Raw genomic sequence first — 26,510 nt, forward strand, 5'->3', positions numbered from 1 at the left:
ATGGGAAAACAGTACTACAGAAGAAATCATCTGTTTTTTTCCCCTGCAAAGGACATCAACAAAGGGTTTGTGGTGCTAAAATCACCATCTTCTCAGCTTTCAGGAACAGGCAGACTTCGATTAGAAAACCCAATTGTTCAACACAGTTTGGCATTTTACTGGGACATACCCCATTTTTACTATTTGTTGTGCTTTCAGCCTCCTTCCAGTTAGTGACAGAAATGTGTGTGAAACCAACAGTGGATCCCAGACAATTAAACCTTTCTGAACAGTAGACAAAATTCTGAATTCAGCAAGGTGTAATTTGTGTAGATCCTTCAAGGTGTTCCTATAGAAAGTAACAGTTGAGATACAAAATATTGAAATTGAGTTAAAAAAAAGCCTTTTCTGTCTCTGTTTTATTCAGTAACTTTTTCCAGGGATGGCAGATTTTTTAAAGCAATAATTTGTTACGTCTGATGGACCTTTCTGGTTGCTGGGGTATATAGGGCTCGTAGGTTCAACAAGAATCCAAGGTTCCCAGAGCCAATAAATTAGCTGCACCTTGCATTGGGCATTCCTTGTATACCAGGTATACAGCAATTCATTTATTAAAATATAAAGAATGAAAAATAGGTATCAAGAAAACTTATGTACTTCTGAAATGGACACAAGATAAGGAGTTTAGAAGCAGTGGTTATTTGCACATTTCTCAATTCGGGGGTATTATGTGAATTAAAGGGCATTTCTCAAAATGACCTCTTTCCTACTGTCTTATATTTGGAAGGCAAAATTGTAGAGAAAGACAATTAGCAATAACAATTGTTCTTCTATTCTGTGTTCCCTCAAGTCTCCAAATAAAAATGGTACCTCACTTGGGTGGGTGGGCCTATTGCCCACGATAAGAAACGCCCCAAAACACAACGTGGACACATCACATTTTTACCCTGAAAACTTGGACTTGTTTTTTGCAAAGTGCCTGGCTGCGGATTTTGGCCTCTAGCTCAGCCGCCACTTTGGGAAACCTACCAAATTTACACATTTTTCAAGACTAGACACCTAGGGGAATTCAGGGTGGAGTGATTTGTGGGGTTCTCACTGGGGTTTGTCACCCAGACTCCTTTGCAAACCTCACAATCTGGCTAAAAGAAACTGTTTTTCTTCACATTTCATTGATGGAAAGTTCTGGAATATGAGGGGAGCCACAAACTTCCTTCCACCTAGCATTCCTCCACGTCTCCCGTTAAAAACAGTACCTCACTTGTGTGGGCAGGCCTAGTCCCCACAACAGGAAATGCTCTAAAACACAACATGGACACATCACATTTTTCCAATGAAAACAGACATGTTTTTTGCAAGGTGCCTCGCTGTGGACTTTGGCCTCTAGCTCAGCCGGCACTTAAAGAAATTTACCAGACCTATACACTTTTGCAAACGAGACACCAAGGGTAATCCAAGATGGGGTGACTTGTGGGGCTCTCTGTGGTTTCTGTCACCCAGGATCCTTTGCAAACCTCAAAATTTGGCAAAAAAACACATTTTCCTCACATTTCGGTGATGGAAAGTTCTGGGAGCTGAGGGGAGCCACAAACTTCCTTCCACCCAGCATTCCCCCAAGTCTCCCGATAAAAATGGTACCTCACTTGTGTACGTAGGCCTAGTGTCCGCGACAGGAAATGCCCTAAACCGCAATGTGAACACATCAAAATTATCTGTTACAAAACTACCTGTATTTGCAAGCGAGGGAGCACCTGCTTTTTTTGTCCTGGTCGCGGCGGTCTTCTAGGGAAACTAAACCCAGAGATTTTTTAAAACTAGACACCCGTTGGAGTCTAGGAAGGTGTGGCTTACGTGGATCCAGCAATGTTTTCTTACCCAGAATCCCCTGCAAACCTCAAACATAGCTAAAAAAAGCACATTTTCCTCACGTCTATGTAGGGTCACCGCAGGAGCACAAATTTCCTACCACTCAGCATTCCCCTCAGTCTCCTGATAAAAATGATAACTCATTTGTGTGGGTGGCCCAAGTGCCAGCGACAGGGAAGGACCAAAAACATGTAGAGATTGAGGGGCTATCACAGCGAGTTGATAAGCAAAAATCTTTCATACGTTTTTAGGCTGACTCAGCTTTGGGCACCCACACAAGAGAGGTATCATTTTACTTGATACTGGGTGGTAGGAAATTTGTGCCGGCGTGGTGATCGTCTACAGAAATATGAGGAAAACTTGCTTTTTTAGCTAAATTTGAGGTTTGCAAAGGAGTCTGGGTAAGAAAACATTGGGGGATCCATGCAAGCCACACCTTCCTGGACTCCTCAGGTGTTTAGTTTTCGTAAATGTCTGGGTGTGGTAGATTTCCCTAGATGACCACCGAACCTGGGACCAAAAACGTAGGTGCCCTCCTTGCAAAAACAGGTAGTTCTGTAATAGATCATTTGGATGTGTCCACGTTGTGTTTTGGACACTTACCTGTTGTGGGCATTTGGTTCACCCACACAAGTGAGGTAGCATTTTTATCAGGAGGGGGGAAACGGTGGGTGGTAGAAAGTTTCTGGTTTATTTTTGCTGCTGGAAGAATATGGCACAGAAATGCAAGAAAAAATTGTGATTTTAGTCACATTTTGAAGTTTACAGGGCATTGTGGCTAAGAAACTTGTTGGGATCCACAAGAGGCACACCACCCTGTACTCCACCAGGTGTCTAGTTTTCGAACATATCTAGAGTTTGTAGATTTTCCCTAGAGACTCTTACTTCTGTGATGTTCCAAGCACTCAAATTGTGAAAAGAAACGTCCTTAGGTTTTGTTATAAAGACCTCTCACCCACCAACCTAGTTGGTGGCATGCTTCATCACTGGGGTCCCACCCGAGACACCTAGCATATCACAGGTGTGCTTCGATGCCTGATTACAGCGAAGCAGGTTTTTTTTAGTTTTTATTTTACCATACTGGTTGGATTTGGCACGAGGGTGAATGATGGTTCAATAGATCAAATTTTATTATTAAGAGATTTCACAAAAATTAAATGCACTGTTAATAACTAAAAGGGCAAAAAACTGAACCAATGACTCACAGCCGATGAGCTGTAAAGCTGCATCAAGGCACCAACCGCTTTACAGTCTGTTCACACACCTTTCATATGTGACACGCACAAGACCATTCACGCCGCCACCTGAGGGCCCAGGCCATTACAACAGTCACATCAACAGACAGCGCCATTCAAGAGCCCATCACTTTCATAAGCCCACATGCCTGACACAGCAATCACACCATCTAACAGAGTCTGTGGACTGGCGTTTGACTAGCTGTGTGTTGTAGTCACCAACAGCACGTCACTATTTACACTGCCAGCCAAACGCCACTCTGCGCACATCGCCAGCAAACCGCCACTTCACATATTCCACCAGCCAAGTGCCACTCCACGCACACCACCAGTCAAGCGCCACTCCACACACACAGCCATCACAGTTTTTTTTAACAAAAAAGAAAACACTAATTATAACTAAGTACAAATCTACAAACACAAATGCTCTAAATACATGACCGTAATGCCAATCGTGAAACTGAAGAAAAAATATAAAACAATACAGAACAGTCAGTTCACTTTTACACTCACGGTAGTTCCCAATAATTCTTCTGGATGTGGTAACTTCTGAAACAGACGGTCACACACATCCCAGACTTAGAAAGACAATCGAGACAGTACATACCACTCTCTTTCCAGATACTTCCTGGGCAGAAACTCTACATTTCTTGGCAGGAAAGTCTTTTTTTGGACATGGGACGAATGTGATCAGGAAAGTGTTGATCTTTCAATCTAGCCATATCCTCCACCACTTTATTCTCTAGGAACTCTTGCAAGTTTCACTACAACAAGGCTCTCTATCACAGACTCCTGAAACTTAACAAATGTCCTCTTTGACTCAGGAGAATAATCCTTGAACACAATAAAAAACATTACAAGTTGCTAAATGGAAGAGATGTATAGCCAACTTATTAAACCAAAAGTAAGTCTTGTGATCAGCAGTGTAAGGTTCCAACCTCTGATCTACTCTGTCTACACCACCCATGTGCTTACTGTAATCTAAAATGCACACAAGTTTGTAATTGTAATTGTAATCGTATTTTTGTGCACTTCAGCAACCTGACACCAAACAGACACAGTTGAAGTACGTTCATCATGGATGGTAGTCAGCATGTAGACATCTCTCCTGTCTGCAAATTTCACAATTAGCAGCTTGTCATTATGCAAGGCACTGCACTGTCCCCTCTCAAGTTTTTCAAACACAAGCTCCCTTGGATAGCCTTTACATTTAGAGCAGGCTGTGCCACAAGCAACAGTGTCCACTTTGAACAATTCCCTGAACAATTGCACATCAGTGTAGAAGTTATCTAGGTACAAATGGTGACCTTTGATAAATAGTCTTTTACCAAGTTCCCACACATGTTCTCACAAACTTCAAAAGTGGACGAACAACCAAGGGGTCAATACTGGAATCCCTACCAGTGTAGACCTGGAAATTATAGACATGTCTTTAGTACTCTCAGACAACATATACACCCTAATTCCATAATGTGCCCTCCTGCTAGGAATGTACTGCCTAAAAAACAAATTGCCCTTGAATAGGACCAAAGACTCGTCCACAGCTATTTCTTTCCCTGGAAAATAGATCTCTGAAAACTATCTACAAAGTGATCAAGAACAGGCCGAATCTTAAAAAGACTGTCACGTCCAGGGTGATCTCATGACAGCGCTAAAGCATTATCAACAAAATGCTGCATCAGAAGAAGAAGCAAATACCGATTATGACTCATGGTTACAGGAAATGTAGCCACTACCATCAAGGGAATAGTACACAAATATGAAGGCAGTCACAGCTTCCTTATCAGCCCCATCAAAAAAGTTAAACCCAAGAACTTCTTCAACTCTTCCAGGCTTGTGGAAATCCACCAGGTAGCTCTAGAGTGTAGCCTAAATCTGGCACTGTTGGCCCTCAAATACTGTTCAGCATACAAATTAGTCTACTCAATAATCTCTTCTAAAAATACATTGTCCATAAGCAACTGAAAAAAATTGATAGGCAAAACGTTTTCTGTATTCACTCTACACCCTGGGAGAGCAGTGAAGGCAGGCAACGCCGGCTGCTCCTTGTTTGTAGCAACCCAGAGTTCAGGTCTTCCAATGGGAAGCCTTTCAGCCCCAGGCTGCTGCACTATTGGCACATCAGTGTCCTTCTCTAAAACAGGCACTTCATCTACACTGAGAGTGGCTTCATCATCAGATGATTCCTCTCGAACAGAAAATTCACTGCCAGAATCTTGCACTTCCTCCTCTGCCTCACATGCAAAGTCAGTCTCATAATCATAGTCAGAACAAGCATACCAATAATCTGATGAACGGTTATCCTGCTGCTAGCCATGATCCTTCCTAATAGAAGTTACGTGGCAAATACGTCAAAAGCAACCAACACTGTGTAAAATAAGTTTTAAAAAGGGCCTAGATTTAAGAAAAGTTAGCGCCACCTTTGCACCATTTTATTAATGTAAAAGCAACCCTAACTTGATGCCATATTTATATATTGACGGTAGAGCAGTCTAGCATGAAAGTTTGTCGACTTAGCATTATTTTTTGGGAGCATCACCTCACCTTGCGTCGTTTAACGACAATGACATGCAAGGTAGGTGTTCCATCCTAAAAAATGACGCTAGGCCGCTAGCACCAAATTTAGAACCCGATGGAAAAATGATGCACACAAAGGACCAGGTCCAAAAAATGACACTATGGAGCATATTTATACTCTGCGCCAAATTTGCGTCATTTTTTTAGGCAAATTCAGTGCAAACCTAACTCCATATTTATATTTTGACGTTAGACATGTCTAACATCAAAATATAGGAGTTTGCGCCATATTTTTTGGATGCTTGCACCTACGTTGCATCAATGAGATGCAAGGCAGGCGTTCCCATCTAAAAAATTGTGCTATCCCCACAGCCCCATATTTAACCCCCCAAGCTAAAATGATGCACAGATGGGGGAGGGGCTACATAATGGTTCTAAGCTTGCTTTGCCCCATTATTCAACACCTGGGTCACACTAGGCGTTAGGGGACCTGTAGATCCATTTCCATGGTTAAACACTATGGAATGGGTCCACAGGTGCCTTCCCTAAGCCCCAGGAACACCACCACCCACACCAGAGGGACACCAGAGCATGGGGGACCCCATTCCAGGTAAGTAGGGTAAGTATTGGTAAGTATTTTGTAACTTTTTCTTAGAGTGCCATCGGGGCCCTAACCTGGGGCCCCCTTCATGGCACAGGGTGCAATGGCCATGCCCAGGGGACACTTGTCCCCTGAGCAGGCCGTTGGGGTGTAGGGCAGGAGTCATGTTTTTGGTAGTTGTGCGCCAGAAAATGTCGCTAGTCTGGTTAGAGGCATTTTTTTGGCTAGCATAATTTTCTGATACACAACCCCCTCCTTCCCTGACGCCACCCCCACCCAGCTAGTGTCTTTTTTTAAGACGCTAGCCCAAGTTTAGCACCAGATTGCGCCATTCCTTTAATATGGCGCCTGACTGGCGCTGTGGAATGGCTCATGCTGGCGCTATACTATTTGCAGCAAAACTGCGATTAACGTCAACATTACAACGCCTGGTCAGACCAGGCATTAAAATGAGGCCCACACACTACTACATAAGGGAAACATACAAAAGGAACATTGGAAAGCAAAGGGACACCATGGAACTGTTACTCCTACTGCTCAGCACTCGTAGACAATGACACCGACAATGCCAAGTGCCACCAGCACCCCCATAGCAACCGCAAACACCACCACATTAGCCACAAATGCAGCATAGAAGGCAGGAGATGATATTTTGGCAGTGTGCATGCATCCTGGCTCAGGGGAAGAAGAGGTGATCAGACTCTACCGTCTGAGGTGGAGTCCATTGTACGCCTGCTCCACCACATTGTGCCAGACATCACAGCAAGAGCGCAGAGTCACACAGCAATTCCATCCTTGACCAAACTCCTGGATGTCCCCCACTTGCTGGCATCAGGTTCATTCCAGACGACTGCAGCACAAGTGGGTTGGATATCCCAACTATCCCTCTCTGCCTTCCTTACAAAGGTCCTGGACACCATCATCAGACTCACCCCCCCACATACAGATCTCCAAAACCCATGAACTGCAACAGGAGACCTAGCAAGGTTTCTACCAAATTGCTGGCTTCCTGCATGTGCTGGGTGAAATGGATTGTACCCATGTCCAACTTGTCCCTCCTGCAGCAACCAAGCACCTCTACAGGAACCGCAAACAATGTGCAGGCCATCGTGGACCACCGTGGAATTATCAAAAACATCCTTGCAAAATATCCCAGAAGCGACCATGATGCTTACATCTTCAGGCACTCCACTATAAACCAAAATTTCCAGGATGGACTATATGGCAATAAGATATCATACAAATCATAATACACACAACACACCAGACTTGTAGTACAAACAATACGAACACAAGACCAAACATACTTGGACAGGGAAACACAGATGTATAGACCACAACACAGATGCCATATGCCACACTACACTGCATGCAATGCACATCACCCTCACATACGCCCATATCTACAAGTCCCTGGCACCACCTGACTGACACATCACTGGATGGACAGGTGGAGCAGTGTCCCCTATGAATACAAAAGCTGGACTCAAACAACTACATGTGTCCACAGGCTCATAACAAAAGACAGATCCTTCACACATAACACTTACCAAGGAATCGCACTGCTATGTGAATTGCATTGGCCATTCAAACGTCAAACAACTCACACATTAACACTGCCCCATATTTACTATGTTGTAGAAATCTCAAGCAGCACTGATATCTATTGCCACCGAGTGGTCCCTTCACCAGCTAGATATCAGCAAAATATAATAGATGTACTCATTGTGTACATCTTCCCCTTGTGTGGTGCATAGTGCAGCACACATTGAAATACAGCCTCACCATCAATGAAAGATCATGTGCAGGAATGGACACCTCACAGCACACCAACAAACACACCTGTAAATCCCACATCTCTATACCATGACAGAAAGGTAGCAACAATAGACTGCGGCAGATGTACTAATGACAATGTATAGGGAGAGGCCACAAATGCATATGAATGAGGATACATGGAACTTAGACGGCCTGGACTCCTGTAGCAGGGCAGTGCTGAAAAGCACAGCATGCCCTGTCCTGTCCCACAGCTGTCTGAAAAATCTTGCATACATCACAATACATCCCATATAACTGCCCCACACTGGGCATATGAACCTCATGCACATATGTATGCCAGCCACCAATTGCCAACACCAAATCATTGTGCAAGGGAGGTATTTCAAGGGCAGAGGGGTGGGATCCACATACAGCACTCAGGGCCCTACACCTGTTACATGGCACATAACACACAAAATAGATACACATGCCCACTACATCACTCTTCTGCAGGTCTAGAGGGAAGGCACTAAGGGCCACATGTCAGAAAAGTTGGGCAGCATCTAAAGCAGTGCTACTTTACTTGCGCATCTTAGTGCCCCCCTACACCCAACATGTGTGCACCATAGTCAATATATGGTGCACCATGGCACAGAGTAAGTGCAATAATGTCAACATGATAGATACCATCGATGGACTGTGTAGGATAAATGCCAAATGTATGATGCAAATCCTGCACAGTACATAGGGGCACATTTAAAACAATGGTGTGCCCCATACTTACGCCTGGTCTGTGCAGGCGTCAAAAGAGCAGATCAAAATTACGCTTTGGAACCTCTTATATTCCTCTGCACCATTTTACCTTTTGCCCAATGGGGGAACACACCCCTTGCATACATGATGCTTTGCACAGGCATAATGTGTCGCAAAGGTTCACTAAGTGTTGCACTGCATGATTAGTGGCACTTTAAACATGGCGCTGTGAATATTTGCCTACTTGGCCCACAATAGTGTCTACAAACATTAGGCTAATGTGGTGCAAAGAGGTGCTAGGGCCTTGTAAATTTAGGCCCCGGGCTCAGAAATAGAGAACACAGCAAATATTTTGCATAGGTGAACTGTCAGACAAAAATTCCAATAACAATCACCATGTACATAAGGCACAACCCATGATCGGAAAGAGCACCACTGCAGATCAATGCAACCATCCATACAAACAGGAACACACACAATACCAGATGTAAGTTTGATACACCACTCCACTCAAAACAAATATGGGCCATGGCACCTAGCAATTAACTAATGTGCATGATTGACACATGTTTTCACATTCCTTTGCAGCTGACCAAGGTTACGGCATCCAGCCATGGGTCATGACACCTTTTGGAAATCCTACAATGGATGCCCAGCGGGCCTACAACGAAGCCCACATAAGGACCAGAAATGTTGTGGAGCAGACATTTGGCCTCCTTAATTCAAGGTTCAGGTGCCTACATCTTACAGGAGGAGGACAGTTATATGCACCATGCCTTGTCTGCAAAATTATCCTTGTGTGTGCCATTTTGCACATTTTTCTACACATACATGTCCCCCGGGGTAAACAAGTAATGTCCCCAATGAGGAGCATGACAACAATGGTGTACAACTGGAGGATGGGGGAGAACAAATCACTCCTGCTGGAGTACGCAGAGAGGACCCATGGTGCACCATGTGAGGAGAACACTCAAAGGGTGGCCTCCCACCACTGTCCTCTTAAAGATGATGCCTGGATCCTCAGAGTCCCGGGCTGTGGCAGGACTGGTTGGTGCTGTGTGTTGGAAGTTAGATAATTCATGTGGAGAACCTACAACGCTGTGTGTCCTCCCTGCAACTGGAGGTGGTGTCTGGAAGGAACCCAGGACATCCTGGAGAGTCTCTTCATTAATGGTCTGCAGCTGGTCATCCATGTTCTCTGTAAAATCCAGGACAGGCAGGTCCGCAGGAGGTAAGGCATCATCCTCTGCAATGGGATAGTGAAAGGTCAATCTTTGACTGTAGTGGCTGTTGACATGGCTCATCATTTGTCTCGGTGACATGTTACAGACCCCCACATCAAGACACACATTTGTGGAGCCCTAATGGCACACTATGTCACCTGAACACCATTTGTGTGTAGTCACCATTTGCAAAATCTGCCAGTCCACAGTTCCCAGTGTGTTACACCCTCCTTGATATTTTAATCATGGTCTCTGACATATGTACCCCTTCCATTGACTTGACTGTGTAAACTTTGCAAGACATGGGTGTTGTTCCAGATTTGTGCTCACTCCACAAGTGGAGATGTTCAGATATACTTGGAATTTGTTCTTACAAATATTTTAGTTGTTAAGTGACTCATCTGCCACCCTACGTGAGTTGTTGGAGTGACAGTAGGGAGTGAACTGTCCACATGATTTCTCCTAGGCACCTTGAATGATGTGCCCAGCATCCTTCACCACCCATTGTGAGTTTCAACCACATTTGTATGTGAGCAGACAGGATAGTCTCCCTTACTCATCCGTGCATCTCAGGTTTTCTTGCTGCATAGCTGCAAGGATGGCTGCATTGCTGGACTGAGTGTTGTTTTGTTGGAAGGTAGACCTTCCTGTTAGCACACCTACACACAGGATGGTTCATTGTTATGTTGTATGGTGCGGGATGCAGAATATATGACTCGGGGGGCAGATTCACAAAGCCCTCTCACCACCAGAGCTTCATTTTTAGTAATGCTCTGGTGGTGCTTTTCAGTGCTCCATTTTTACAAGGAAGTGTACTGCCTGTAAAAATAGGACCCCCCAACGCAGTTTTCTGCATCAGCGGGCCGTACAGTAGTTGTTGCAGTGGCCGTTATATCACAACCTCCATAACTTATCATGCTGTTCCAGATTGACTAGAAATCCACAATTTGTGGCAGCAGCAATTACTAACACCAGCCCAGGGTTGGCTTTAACATGGCTAAATGAGGAGGTATGCTTTCATTCATCCTTGTTGTTTGTTTTTTCCATGTGTGCAGCATTCTGCAGCACGCATAGGAGAGGCACAATGCCATGGATGTTTGTTCATGTACAGGAAGGTGTCTTTCCTGCACATAAACAATTAGGGGCATATCTATGAGCCCCCTAGCACCACCGGAGCGGTGGCACTATGCCCTGCTCTGTATTTACAAGGTGGCGTGAAGCCGCTTTTTGTGGCTTAACGCCACCTTGTAAATACGACCCCTTCACATGCAGGCTTTTGCGTGGAAGGGGCGTGCAATAGGTGTTGCTGTGGGTGAGCAACAGCAACACCCATTGCATTTTGATGCTGACTCAGATTTATGATATTTCGTAAACCTGAGGCAGCGCCAAAATCTAACACCACCCCAGGGGTGGCGTTAGCAAGCCGCAAGGAGGAGGAATACTTTAATTCCTCCTCATTTTTTGCTTTTTTTATGTGTGCTGCATTCTGCAGCACGCATAGAAAGAGCAAAATGCCAGACATTATTTTTTTTGTGCGGGAATGTGTCCCTTCCTCCACATAAACTATAATTTGAAAATGCTGCTTCAGCACTTCGGTGTGTGCTGCACAGAAGTGCCAAATCGCCATTAGTGATTGTTTATGTGCAGGAAGGGACACCTTCCCGCACATAAGCAAGCACACCCCTCAACGCAGACATCCTTGCACGAAGGTGAAAGGATGCCTCCGTTGGCGCTGGCAGCTAAATTTATCGGCAGCGCAGGGGACAACACAGGGGTGGCAATTTTGGTGCAGTGTTGTGTTTAGTCATTTTCCTATAAATATGGGCTTTAGTCTCCTCAAAGGACACACCCTTGCACTGTGGTGCAAGGATACCTGCATTGGCACATTCATTTTACGTCAGCACCAGCACAGGGAGAACTTCAGGGTTGAGCTGTATTCCTGTAAATAAGGCAAATTCCTTCATTTCAAAAGAGATGCAGCGCAGCACTGCTATTTTTGATACAGCAGCACGCTGCACCACTTTGTCATGAATCTCGGCCTAAGTTGCTAGGATGATGTATGTGGAAAGGCCACCCACTTCCATCACTCTGTGAACATGTGTGGTGGAAGGGAAACCTGAAACATTTTGAGGCTTGTTGATGTGTGCATGCATCATGTTGGGGCACCACATCAAGGGTGGCATTGTAGTTGTGGTACTGAGAACAGACATTGTAGTAATCCTATTGTGACTACTTTCAATGTGTGTTGCAATCATTGCCAAACATTGGAAGTAGCAGAAAGCATTCCTGTTAGTAGATTTAGCAGGATGTGTTCCTTCCTGTAGCTGTACATTAGGACAGGCAAGAGGGACACCCCTACACCATGTAGGTTGTGTGGCAATGTTGGCAAAGTCCCTAATATTGTTTGGAATTAAAAAGGATAGTATAAGGACGCATGGACTATATGGGAGAAGCACCAATCCCTGGACATTTGAATTGATGCTGCACAGAGGAGCAATCAGAGCTGTTGCACTGCGTGTTTCTTCATCAATGGGTACGTTTGTACCAGTATATACAGACACAGACATCATAGTGTTGTACCCAAGCATCTAAAATTTCTGACTTGTTCTTGAGTGGTGGATAATGACAGGTCATACTTAACATGCCAAAGTGAAGCACATTGCATTCCTTATCCTGGCGTATTTTCCATGTGCTCTTTTCACACTTGACACAGCATGTAATAGGCATTCCATGGATATATTTGTCTTCCCATGCAACATATGTGTGACCCACTCAGCTGCTGATGTCTTTGAAAAGGTCAGCCCATCTGGTTTAGGTTTAGTGTAGTCCACGAACTTGGGGTGGTGTGGGAGTGACAAGTGGGTGTGTGACAAGTTTGTAATTCTACAGGTTGTAGTTGTTTATTATGTTTTGCATTGTGCATCACACATAGGGCAACCTTTCAAGGTATTTGGTGCATTGATCCCACACCACCATTTTCCTTGCAGGCCCCTTGCCCCAACCACTGACACAATGGAAGCATGTCATTCACATTCTTGTTTACCATGGTGGGCATTACCACAGTAGTCTAATGAGTTTTGTCACTATTTTGGTGCTTTACTGCACTGCCGCTATGAAGGATGGCACTAGTACAGCAAAGCATTCCATTGCTTACGTTTGTGTCACTTTGTCACCTGCCTTTAGCAGGCCTCTCACATGAGGTAATTAGATGGCACAGTGCAACCCTTATGGATTGTCAGCCCCATTAATTCTTCCCTCCTTGTATAGGGGATATTTCCTTGCAAACTGCAATTCTGCCACAGGCCTAATGTGGTAGAAGGATGTACAGTTGGATCAATGCATGCATTGTGTGACTTTGGTAATGTGGCACAAGGGGAATGGGCAGCTTGGATCCACATGGGCAACAATTTGTATGATGCTAATGTTGCATTACAGGCTTGTAACATTGGGCCCGTAGTGCAACATTGACGCCACTTGTGGCTGTCCTTACGCATGAAGGTGTACCTTTGTGCACAACACCAACCATTCCCACAACAGAGGCAACCTTGTTACATGGTGAAATGGGAGCTACTTGTACAGCAGCATAAATGATGATCACAGACATGCCCCACATGTTGTATATGTTCTCTTTTGTGCCCATCCCCAAATGGTGCATGGAGGTGTGTGATAGTTGTTGTTGGGCCGCCTTGTGCAACTAGCGTAGGACATGTTGCACACCGAGTGTTACACATGGGCAGGTGGATCAGTGGCAACAATGAAGCGATTGTTCGGATGGTTGAGAAATGTTTGGTGCATATAGGGGGAGGGTGGGGACGCATCTGAACTGTTGGGCATTATTGCCCAGGTTTCAGGAAAAAAGCATATAAGGCGCAGCCCAGACTTTGCACCTGCTTCAGTGCAATATTTGCTACTGAGCGCCAACACACACAACCTTGCGCCATTGTGCAAGGATGGCTGCGGGGGAGCTGGTTTTTGCCCATGAGGGGACACCTTCCTGTAGAAAATGCAGTCTGATCTTGGCATTTGCACTTTCTCTGTGTGCTGCAAGATGCAGGACACATAGAAAGTGCAATAACACGAAGAGGAAGGAAAGCATTTCTCCTTGTTGAGCCGTTGGATTTAGTCGCAGCCTCAGGTTTACATAAAATCTTAAATCTGGGACAATAACAATATGCAATGACTGTTGTTGTGGCACGGCCACAGCAACACTGATTGCAATCACATCCCAGGCAAGGTGCTGCGTGTGAAGGGGCCATATTTACAAGGTGGTGTTAAACCACAAAAAGTGGCTTAACGCCATGTTATGACTATGGGGGAGTGTAGCGCCAAGAGAGCGTCACTAAAAGTGATTCTCTGGTGATGATAGGGCCTTTTGGTTCCGGCACTATGGCGGTCATTCCTAGATCGCCGCCCGCCAAGCGGGAACCGCCAGAAGACCGTACCGCGGTCAAAAGACCGCGGCGGTCATTCTGAGTTTCCCGCTGGGCTGGCGGGCGACCGCCAGAAGAACGCCCGCCCGCCCAGCGGGAAACCCCCTTCCACGAGGATGCCGGCTCCGAATGGAGCCAGCGGAGTCGAAGGTGTGCGACGGGTGCAGTTGCACCCGTCGCGATTTTCAGTGTCTGCCACGCAGACACTGAAAATCTATGTGGGGCCCTGTTAGGGGGCCCCTGCAGTGCGCATGCCAGTGGCATGGGCACTGCAGGGGCCCCCAGGGGCCCCACGACACCCGTTCCCGCCAGCCAGGTTCTGGCGGTGAAAACCGCCAGAACCAGGCTGGCGGGAAGGGGGTCGGAATCCCCATGGCGGCGCTGCTTGCAGCGCCGCCTTGGAGGATTCCCTGGGGCAGCGGGAAGCCGGCGGGAAACCGCCGGCTTCCCTTTTCTGACCGCGGCTTTACCGCCGCGGTCAGAATGCCCCCGGAAGCACCGCCAGCCTGTTGGCGGTGCTTCCTCCGTCACCAACCCTGGCGGTCATAGACCGCCAGGGTAGGAATGACCCCCTATGTGTTCCGATGCATCCCTTTTGCATGCATTCAGTGTGTCATATGTGCCTCCCCCTTTTTCCATTTGTAAATTTCCAATTAGTCCCCCAGTGCAACTTACCCTGCATTTGTGGTAGGTCTTGGAAGTCTGCTCTGTCCTGTTCTGCGATTCCAGTGACCAGTCCCTCCAGGATGACGGCAGCCACTATCTGCTCCAGCTCATCAAGGTCCTCCTGAGGTGCTGGAATTCCACCTCCAATCTGCAGTGCTGCCTTTTGGTTCCTAGCCAGTTTCTCTTTAGTTCTGCGCTTGCAGATGTGTCAGCGCTTCTTACAATCAGTGAAAATCCTCTTCACCTCTACCATGCTGTTGACTTTTTCTACTATTGCCTGCCTCCTAGCCTCCCTCCTACCTATTGACAATTTGGAGGTCACGAAGAGCTGGTGTTGGTGCTCCATCACCTCTCTGACCAAGATGTAATTCTCCTCCTCACTAAAGCGACACTTCTGCTTCCTTTTCCCCTTCTCCTGGGACTTTGCTGGTTCCTCCTAGCTGGTATTGGGATCTCTCTGGGGTCTCGCCTGTCCTGAATTCTCCATCTTGTCTTCCTTTTTTTTTTCTTGGTTGTACATTCTTTTGGACGCTAATGCTGCTAAATATGACCCTAAAACGATTTCCATCAACAACCTGCCGCAAAATGTTCTAATGCCACTTTTGTAGCATTAGTGTCATTTTTCTCATTGGCATGTTGCCATGGTTAGCTGCATTTTTTTTTACGCTAACCTTTCCTTAGGGCCATGGTGTGTAATTTTTTTAATATAGCGCAGGGGTGGCGCTAAGGAATGCTGTTAGTTGGCGGTAATTATTTTGATGCACAACTGTGCTAGCGCTGTTCTGCATCATTTTTCTTAAATCAGGGCAAGAATGTGGCTTCATCACAAAGACTTATATACTAAAAAATGATAGCATTCACTTGCCTCAGTCAGCTAGACTCACCAGCAGCTACTCTGCACAGACACGGGGGGCAGAAATGGCCAAATGTAATATGCCCCATGAGGGAGTGACCCTTGCCCAAGGGACCACCCCCCCAAACAAAAACATGCACCAACACAATAATCCCTGGTGCCTAGTGGTCCCCCATTGGGGGAAGATGGGCCTAATAAAAATAGGTTGATCTGCCCCCAAAGGGGGCAGAAATGGCCCACTGTTATGTGCTCCTTTGGGGAGCGACCCTTGCCCTAGGGCCCACCACCAGGAACAAAACAAAAAACAGAACAAATAATCCCTGGTTTCTAAGTGGCTTCTGCCCCACTTGGGGGCAGATGGGCCTTATAAAAATATGCCGATCTGCCCCCAAGGGGGGCAGAAATGGCCTAAAGTAATACTCCCCCATGAGGAGTTACCCTTGCCTAAGAGGCTGCTCCCCTTATGTGAAATTACAATAAACAAAAATCCCTGGTGTATGCTGGGCATTACTGCAGCACAATTGGGAAGCGATTGTGTAGCAGGAATGCTCAAAAGAGACATCGAGGGGAATGAAAAGCTTCACCTTTCCCCTATGCCTCTTTTAGACAACCCCCCCACCCCAACTGCAAGAGAAACTTACCTTCTTTCTCCTTCAACACACTAGAAGCAAATGGCTTCAAGTGCGTTGGGCAGTCTCTAATGATGTCAGCGCATGCCAATGTCATTTGAAGTGCGGGTGTGTAGGAGGCTGGCCTGGCTTATAGTGGGTTCCTTGTGGTACTTACACCTTGTGCCAGGTCCAGTTATCCCTTATTAGTAGATTAGAGGTGTTCTAGCAGCTTAGGCTGATAGAGGTAGCTATAAAAAGAGAGGGTGTAACACCCTCTCTCAGAGGAAGTCCTTTGTTCTGCCTTCCTGGGACTGGGCTGCCCAGGCCCCAGGGGGGCAGAAACCTGTCTGAGGGTTGGCAGCAGCAGTAGCTGCAGAGAAAACCCCAGAGAGCTAGTTTGGCAGTACCCGTGCTTTATGCTGGAGCCACGGGGATGCATGGAATTGTCCCCCCAGTACCAGAATGGTATTGGGGTGACAATTCCATGATCCTAGTCATGTTACATGGCCATGTTCGGAGTTACCATTGTGATGCTACATATAGGTATTGACCTATATGTAGTTCATGCGTGTAATGGTGTCCCCGCACTCACAAAGTCCGGGGTAATTGCCCTGAACGATGTTGGGGCACCTTGGCTAGTGCCAGGGTGCCCTCACACTAAGTAACTTTGCACCTAACCTTCACTAAGTGAGGGTTAGACATATAGGTGACTTATAAGTTACTCAAGTGCAGTGTAAAATGGCTGTGAAATAACGTGGACGTTATTTCACTCAGGCTGCAGTGGCAGTCCTGTGTAAGAATTGTCTGAGCTCCCTATGGGTGGCAAAAGAAATGCTGCAGCCCACAGGGATCTCCTGGAACACCAATTCTCTGGGTACGTAGGTACCATATACTAGGGAATTATAAGGGTGTTCCAGAGTGCCAATCAGAATTTTTAAAATTTGCACTAGCCTGCAGTGACAATTTTAAAAGCAGAGAGAGCATAAACACTGAGGTTCTGGTTAGCAGAGCCTCAGTGATACAGTTAGGCACCACACAGGGAACACACACAGGGCACAGTTCATGAGCTCTGTGGGGTCCTGGCTAGCAGGATCCCAGTGACACAGGCAAAAACAAACATACATACATGTAGAAATGGGGGTAACATGCCAGGCAAGATGATACTTTCCTACTGGGTGGGGTTGGGATGGCAGCTGAAGTTCTTCTGCTGCCATCCCTGCCGGGGGGTGTGGTTGGGTGGCCCAATGGGGCAGCACTAGCACTCTCCCTGTGGTTCAGTGCCAGGACATAACGGTTACATCCGTGGCACAGCAACACTACAGGCGAGGACATAACCGTTACATTCTTGGCATAGAAGGCGTAAATAACTCTTTTTATTAAAGGTATAGCGTGAGACAGGTACACAGCGTTTCAGCAGATACACAATATAGTCAGCTGGAATGGTTCCAAAAATTGCAAAACATTTACATAAACTACACAATGCTTTCCCCATGCGATTCTTTAGCTATCGCTTTTAGAAGAACTGGGTGCAGCCATTGGTATTTCATCCTGGCCCAATAAAATAGATTTGTTGCAAATATTACCCCTGGAAGTATTCCAGGACCCCAGATTTTTTACCATTTCCGGGGACAACTTCTCCCTTCGTAAACCACCCTCTCAGCCAACATGCACCAGTCTATGTCAATTTGACAATCACCCACCCGCGGTATCTGTTCTGCACCTCATAAACAGGCAGTGTTACATTTGGCAATCATTAGGCCTAGTTTCCATCAGATTTGCTTCATTTGGGTCATGTCCATTTAACTCCATATATTAAGAAGACACCATTTTGCAGTTGCAGTCATGGAGACCCCCATCACTTCACACATGCACACTACCACCTCCTCCCAAAAGTCCTGCAACATGGGACAGTCCCTTATTCTATGGTAAAATATGCCTGTGCCACCGTATTGCCTCTCGCAAGTGTCCTACCCGTTGTCATAAGTGTGGCTTGTATGTAATAGGAACAATGGAATATTTTTAGTTGGACGAGTCGGAAGCCCACCCTGATAGTCACTTCTCTAGGGGATGCCAGTGCCTCCACCCAGTCATCATCTTCCAATTCACCTAAATCCTGTGCCCACTAGTCCCTTGGGTGTTGCACTTTAACAGGTGTGAGGTTGACTATTTTCTTGTATGTCAAGGAGATCGCTTTATATGTCAGGTGCTCACCAAGCAGTTGATCGTCCGGGGGAGGCCTGAAGGACCTCTGATCCCTTTGGCAATACTGCTCTGAGTGCATGGCGCACCAGTATGTATCTATATGCCTCTGCGGGGGTCAGGTGGTAGTCAGATTGAATTCTGCCCAAAGGATAGTGTCCCCCTGTGCTCAAAGGTCTTCCACCTTGGAGAGACCTAGCAGGTCCCATTTGTCAATGCCGGGTTGTTATCCCAGGGTGCAGAGGACTGCTGAGCCCCACAAGGGGGTAGCCTGCATGATTTTGCCTCACCATCCCAGGGTCTTCAAGGCCTTAAACCAGATGGTCATCACCGTTCCAGTGGAACCAGTGAGGGAGAGGTTCTGAGATGTACCACACAGTGCCTTGAAGTATCCGGACGGTTGCATGATGAATCTGTCCATCCTCAGTGCCGGTTCCTCCAGGGGGAGGTGTACCCATTGGTTGACTACTGTAAGCTAGGCAGCCCAGTAGTATTTCCAGATATCAGGGATCGCTATTCCACCCTTCTCTTGGTGAATTTGTGTAATGCAATTCTGGCTGGGCCTCCAATCCAGAGTAGTGTCCTGAGTTCTCTATCAAATGTTTTGAAATAGGAATCTTGTATCTAGTAGGATGTGTTTTGTAGCATATAAAGGAATCGCGTTAGGGACATACTTTTGAAGAGGGTGGCCTTACCTAGGAGTGATAGGGGCAGAGACCTCCAGTGACCAACGTCTCGTTGCAACCTATCTAGCAGAGGCAGAAGGTTTTTACTATAGAAGTGCTCAGGCTTTAAAGTGATATATATGACTAGGTAATGGAACCCTTCCGTAACTATTTCCTCTTCACAATCTCGGGGCATTTGTGGCTTACTACCACTTAGGAGATATATTAGGGATTTTTTCCATATAATGGTGTAACCTGAGTATTGGCCAAAGATGGTGAGGATCTGCATAAGTCTATTGAGGGTGTTGATGGGGTTGGTAATGTATAAAAGGATATAATCCGCATAGAGCAATATTTTCTCCACCCATGTGTCGTCCCACTGTAGACCATGAACCAGTGGGTCTTGCCTAATGCATGTCTGTAGGAGGCTGGCCTGGCTTGTAGTGGGTACTTTGGGTACTTACACATTACACCAGGTCCAGTTATCTCTTCTTAGTGAAATGTAGTAGTGTTCTAGCAGCTAAGGCTGATAGAGGTAGCTGTAGCAGAGCAGCTTAGGCTGAACTAGGAGACATGCAAAGCTCCTGCAATACCACTATAGTTACACAGTACTTATACACAATAAAAGACAATACTCAGTATTACCAAAAATAAAGGTACTTTATTTTAGTGACACAAGGCCAAAAATATCTTAGAGGCAATACTCCTTCTGGAGGTAAGTATTAAACACAATATATACACTAGACACCAAAATAAGCTAAGTAAATAGTCACAGGATAGTGCAAACAATAGAAAATACCATAGAATGCAATAGGAAGAAATAGGTCTAGGAGCAACACAAACCATTTGCTAAGAAAGTGGAATGTGAATCATGAATTCCCCCCTAGACAAGTGTAGTATGTAGAGAATTTCTGGGAGAGTAGGAAGACCACAAAGGTGAGTAAAATACCCCACGCCAGAGCCCAGGAAAGTAGGAGAAAAGTACTGCAAGTTTCCTTAGGACACACTACAAGTCGTGAGTAGAGTTATTGCAAAAACCAAACAAAACTGCAAGCAACAAATTGTGGATTCCTGGCCCTGAAGACCTGTGAAGAGAGGAGACCAAGTCCAGAAGTCGCAGAAGGTTCCAGGAAGGACAAATGCCCCTGAAAACCTAGAAGATGGTGCAAAAGAGGATTCTCCGGTTGGAAGAAGTCTGCAGAAGAGCACCAAACAAGATGGCTGCGGGTTCCTGCGTGATGCAAAGGATGTCCCACATGGAGATGTTGGATGCAGGCGAGTTGCAGCACTGGATTCATTCAACAAGCCTTGGTTCAAACAATGTTGCGGTTTGCCTAAAAATTGCACTGCCTGGACCCAGAGGAGGCAGAGGGGGCTCCTCACACTGGACCCACAGATGACCAGGCAGCATCCACAGAGGTCCCAGGACACTGAGACAAAGAAGGTGCAAATTGCGGTTGCTGCAGCACTACAAAAGAAGGTTCCATGCTGCCAGAGAACAACTCAGCAAGTTGAGCACCGCAGGATAGAGTGCTGGGGACCTGTGCACGAAGGATTCTTGCAAATAGTGCACAGAGGCCTCAAGAGATGAAGATGACACGGTGCACAGGGGTACTGTCGTAAACAGGGAAAGCAAGCTCTTACTTCCTCTAAATTTGGACAGCAGGACCTTAGACAGTCTGTGTCGAAGGGGTCCACCACCTGTGTTCCAAGGAGCACACTCGTCGCCAGGTGAGGAGTCCAAGAGAACCGGTCGTTGCCTTAGAAGGTGCCTGCTGGAGCAGGGAAGTGACTCCGTCACTCCACAGGAGATTTCTTCAGTCCTTCTGGTACAGGGTGAAGACAGGGAGTCCCCAGGGTGTGTACACCATGGAAACTGTTGCAGTTTCTGGCTGGAGCTGACTGTGCAGAGTCAAAGTAGCCCTTCTGGATACTTTGTTGCAGTTACAGCGGTTCCTGGAGCAGTCTGCAGTCAATTTGAGGTCAGAGGATGAAGCAGTTGTTTCAGAGGACACCTGATGGAAACTTGCAAGCAGAATCTGAAGAGGAACCCACAGGAGAGACCCTAAATAGCCCTGAGAGGTGGATTGGCTACCTAATTAGGTATGCACCTATCAGGGGGGGTCTCTGATGTCACCTGCTGGTACTGGCCACTCAGAGGCCTCCAGAGTGTCCCCACACCTTGGAATACAAGATGGCTGGAGTGTGGGACACACTGGAGGAGCTCTGGGCACCACCCCTGCGGTGGTGATGGACAGGGGAGTGGTCACTCCCCTTTCCTTTGTCCAGTTTCATGCCAGAGCAGGGACTGGGGGGTCCCTGAACCGGTGTAGACTGGCTTATGCAAGGAGGACACCATCTGTGCCCTTCAAAGCATTTCCAGAGGCTCTGGGAGGCTACCCCTCTCAAGCCTGTAACACCTATTTCCAAAGGGAGAGGGTGTAACACCCTCCTCCCAAAGGAAATGCTTTGTTCTGCCTTCCTGGGACAAAACTACTTAGACCCCAGGAGGGCAGAGCCCTGTCTGTGAGGTGGCATCAGCTGCAGTGCAAGCCTCAGAGAGCTTGTTTGGCAGTACCGGGGGTCCATGGTGGAGCTCCCAGTATGCATGGAATTGGCTCCCCAATACCTTGTTTAGAATGGGGGGACAATTCCATGATCTTAGACACCTTACATGGCCATATTCGGAGTTACCATTGTGAAGCTACATATAGGTATTAACCTATATGTAGTGCATGCGTGTAATGGCGTCCCCACACTCACAAAGCCTGGGGATTTGGCCCTGGACAGCGTGGGGGCACCTTTGCTAATGCAAGTGTGCCCTCACACTTAGTAACTTTGCACCTAACCTTCAGTAAATGAAGGTTAGACATATAAGTGACTTATAAGTTGCTTAAGTGCAGTGAAAATGGCTGTGAAATAGTGTGTGCACTATTTCACGCAGGCTGCAATGGCAGGGCCTGTGAAAGGGTTTGTCTGAGCTCCTTATGGGTGGCTAAAGAAATGCTGCAGCCCATCTCAGGATCTCCTGGAACTCCAAAGCCCTGGGTACATAGGTACCATATACTAGGAAATTATAAGAGGGGGGTCCAGTGTGGAATTGGAATTGGTAAATTAGGTCACTAGCCTATAGTGACTAATTTGGAAGCAGAGAGAGTATAAGCACTAAGGTTCTGATTAGCAGAGCCTCAGTGACACAGTTAAGCATTACTGACAACACACACATTAGGCCACAAACTATGAGCACTGGGGTCCTGGCTAGCAGGATCCCAGCGAGACAGGCAAAACACACTGACAAATAGGGGTTTTACTACGAGCACTGGGGTCCTGGCTAGCAGGATCCCAGTGAGACAGTAAAACACACTCAGAAACAGGCCAAACGTGGGGGTAACCATGAAAGAAAGAGGCTACTTTCTCACAATGTCGCTAGGGACTCTAATATCAAGGCAAAAAGAAGTGGTGACAGAGGGCAACCCTGGTGAGTGCCACACTGGAGGGAGAACACATGGGACAGTCATCCATTAACCTTCACCTGAGCCAGTCTGCCATTGTAGAGCAATTTCACCCAATTGATAAACCATGGACCAAATCTAGGTCTTGCCAGTACCTCAAACATGTAGGGCCATTCCATTGTGTCAAAAGTCATTTTTACGTTGAGTTAGAGTACCAAGGCACTCTCCGGAAGGTTGCAGGACTGGCCGAGTACCCGGTGGAGGCGCCTAAGGTTGAGTGTGTTACTTCCACATGGCATGAAGCCCAATTGATCTAGGTGGACAAAGGATAAGATAAGTTGGAACGTCCGGGAAGCCAGTACCTTTGCTAGGATTTTAACCTCAGCACTGAGGAGATGTATTGTTCGATATGAGAAACAATCAGCAGGCGGCTTCCCTTCCTTGGGTATAACCACTGAAGTGGCCAGTTGCTGATCACTTGGCAGTGATCTGATGCGTTGACTCTCCTCGAAAATGTTTCAGAGGTGGGGGCCTAACTCATCTTATAGAGCTCGCTGGGCACTCTGTTAGGGCGAACAGTCCTGCCCGGGTTGAGACCCGAGATGGCTTAGTTTATCTGTGCATCACTCAGCTCTTCATCTAGAAGAGCCCTATTGGTTTGCTCAAGTGTTGGAAGACGCAGGTTGTCCAGAAGCTCCCTGGAGTTGTCGGCTGTGACTGTGGCCATTAAGGAGTAGATATGTGTGTAGTAGATGGTAAAGGTGTTGGCTATTTCCAGTGGGTTTCATACTAGAGTTCCAGAGCCAGTTTACACCTCTAAGTCCCAGGGGCTCGCACCTTCCTTTCTATCTGGCCAAGCCAGGAGTTTACCCCCTTCATTACCCACCTCATACAAGCGATGTTGTATCACCCTGTAGCTCACTTTATCGGTTTCAGAGACCTCATTGCCATACTGCTGTTGCTTTAAGTGCAAGGCATGACGGACTTCAGTCGGGTCATTTTGAGTATCATCTTTTTCCATCTCCAGCAGCTTTTTTTCAAGGGCTTTTATATTAGCCCCTTTATCTCCTTTGTGTCCTGTTATCAATGATTGACCTTGCCCACACATAACAGTTTTACAGTCCTCCCATAGTGTCTGTGGCGAGTCGACAGAGTTGGCATTTTCAGCAAAGTATTGGTCTGTGGCTGCGATAATTCCCTTCCTAATGAGTGGTACCTTGAAGTACCAGGGGCTGAGGACAATGTTACTGTGGAGACTAAAGACTGCCCAGAGCGGAGTCTGGTTTGATATCCCTCTGGCAAGATGCTGAACTTCTGAATAGTGATGAAGGTGCTGTGTGAGGGTAAGAAGATGATCGATTTGGAAGAGGTTTCCATGCACCCCAGAGTGAAAGGTAAAATTTAGCATATTGGGGTTATTTGCACGCCAGAGGTCTGATAAGCCCACGGCCAAAAGAAAGTTGGGTAGTGATCGACAGGAGGAGCCAATCAGTCTAGGGGAGAACCAATCCCATTCCCCACACATCACCAAGTTAAGGACCCCTCCCAATAGTAGTTTGCCCTCTGGCACTGCAAGCAGTCGGGCGGTTAAATCTGGCAACAGTGAGTCATGCAGGCGAGGGGGGACGTAGGCAGAACCCTCCCAGGTCCCTACATATCGACCCTAGGTGTCTGACCAGGTTCGGTGAATAATGAGGGTAGGGAGATGATCGATTTGGAAGAGGTTTCCATGCACCCCAGAGTGAAAGGTAAAATTTAGCATATTGGGGTTATTTGCACGCCAGAGGTCTGATAAGCCCATGGCCAAAAGAAAGTTGGGTAGTGATCGACAGGAGGAGCCAATCAGTCTAGGGGAGAACCAATCCCATTCCCCACACATCAACAAGTTAAGGACCCCTCCCAATAGTAGTTTGCCCTCTGGCACTGCAAGCAGTCGGGCGGTTAGATCTGGCAACAGTGAGTCATGCAGGTGAGGGGGGACGTAGGCAGAATCCTCCCAGGTCCCTACATATCGACCCTAGGTGTCTGACCAGGTTCGGTGAATAATAAGCGGGAGTGACTTACGAGTGGGAATCCCTCCACCCCCCATGAACCTTTAGTGTAACCGGCATGTTTGGCCATTTTGTAACCCCATCTAACTAGGGCGCGATAGGTGTAGTTGGAAATGGGGTCTCGAGTTGGCAGTCGTTTTGCACCCTGTCCAAGTAGGGACCCTCACTCTAGTCAGGATAAAGGAGCTACCTGCTCAGATAACCCCTGCTCAGCCCTTTGGTAGCTTGGCACGAGCAGTCAGGCTTATCTCAGAAGCAATCTGTAAAGCATTTGCACATAACACACAGTAACACAGTGAAAACATTACATAAGGACACCACACCAGTTTCAGAAAAATGGGCAATATTTATCTATATAAAACAAGATCAAATATGATAAAAATCCAACACACAGTAATAAAAATATGATTTCTGCAAGATTTACTCAAAAATACAGTTCCTTGAAGTCGATAGGTTCACCTGGGGCTATCACGGCATCGTGATCAACAAAACCAACAGTTCAGGCTGGCCGCGGTGTCACAGGCCAGTTACGGTGTCGGGAGCAGCCTCAACAGTACCTTTGGAATTGCAAGGCATCGTGATCTTCGTGGTGAGCTCCAGAGAGCGGGGTCACTGGCATTGCGATTTCAGTTCCGGAGTCGGTGCAGGAGTCATTAGGCCCTTGAAGTCACACGCGTTGCAGATCAAACTCTAGGCTGATGAAGTCAGGAGCGCTGGTGTGGATGGTGTCAGGGCTGCGGTGTCAAGCAGAACGATGCGACATGCGGTGCCCACAGGTCACGGTGCAGGCAGCGGCTCGGTGATGGCGTCCAGCGGTGTTGGTGAGACCAGGACTGTGGTGTGAAGCGGGGCAGTGCAACGTGCAGTGTCACCAGGTCACAGTGCAGGCAGTGTCCTCGTTGGTGAACTGCTGTCGTCGGTAGACCCAAGCTGGCAGTGCGGGATGAGACGGTGCTTTGTGACCTTCACGAACAGTGTCGACAGGCCACGGTGCGGGCAGGGATGCCTGGTGATGACACTGGAGTCGATGGTGCTGACGTCTGTGGACTTGGGCTGCGGTGCGGGACAGAATGGTGCTTCATGGTCCTCACAAGCGGTGTCCACAGGTCACGGTGCAGGCAGCGGCACCGGTGTCAGCAGGAACGGCGGTGTCTGGGATGCCCAGGCCACGGTGTGAGCAGGCGATGCCGTGGTGCGGCTCCATGCGGTGTCAGCAGGTCGCGGTGCAGGCCAGCAGCATTGTTAGCGGCATTGCGGTTGTTTCTCCTCTTGAACAGCACAAAACACACAGTTCTCAGTGCTGCAGGTCGAGAAAACTGAGGTCTTTGGTGTCCCTGAGACTTCCAACAGGAGGCAAACTCTACTTTAAGGCCTTGGAGAACTTTCTCAAGCACTACACACATCAAAGTTCACCCTTTGCACTCTTTTCAGGCAGAAGCAGCAACTGCAGGCCAGTCCAGCAAAGTAACACAGCAAAGGGACAGTACTCCTCCTCCAGCTCTTCAGCTCTTCTCCTGGGCAGAGGTTCCTCTTGATTCCAGAAAGATTCTGCAAGTCTGGGGTTTTGGGTCCAATACTGATAACCCTTTCTGCCTTTGAAGTTGACAAACTTCAAAGCAAAGTCTCAAGTGTTTGCATGATCCTTCCTTGT

This window comes from Pleurodeles waltl, chromosome 4_2, assembly GCF_031143425.1.
Source record: "Pleurodeles waltl isolate 20211129_DDA chromosome 4_2, aPleWal1.hap1.20221129, whole genome shotgun sequence".
Classification (NCBI taxonomy): Eukaryota; Metazoa; Chordata; class Amphibia; order Caudata; family Salamandridae; genus Pleurodeles; species Pleurodeles waltl.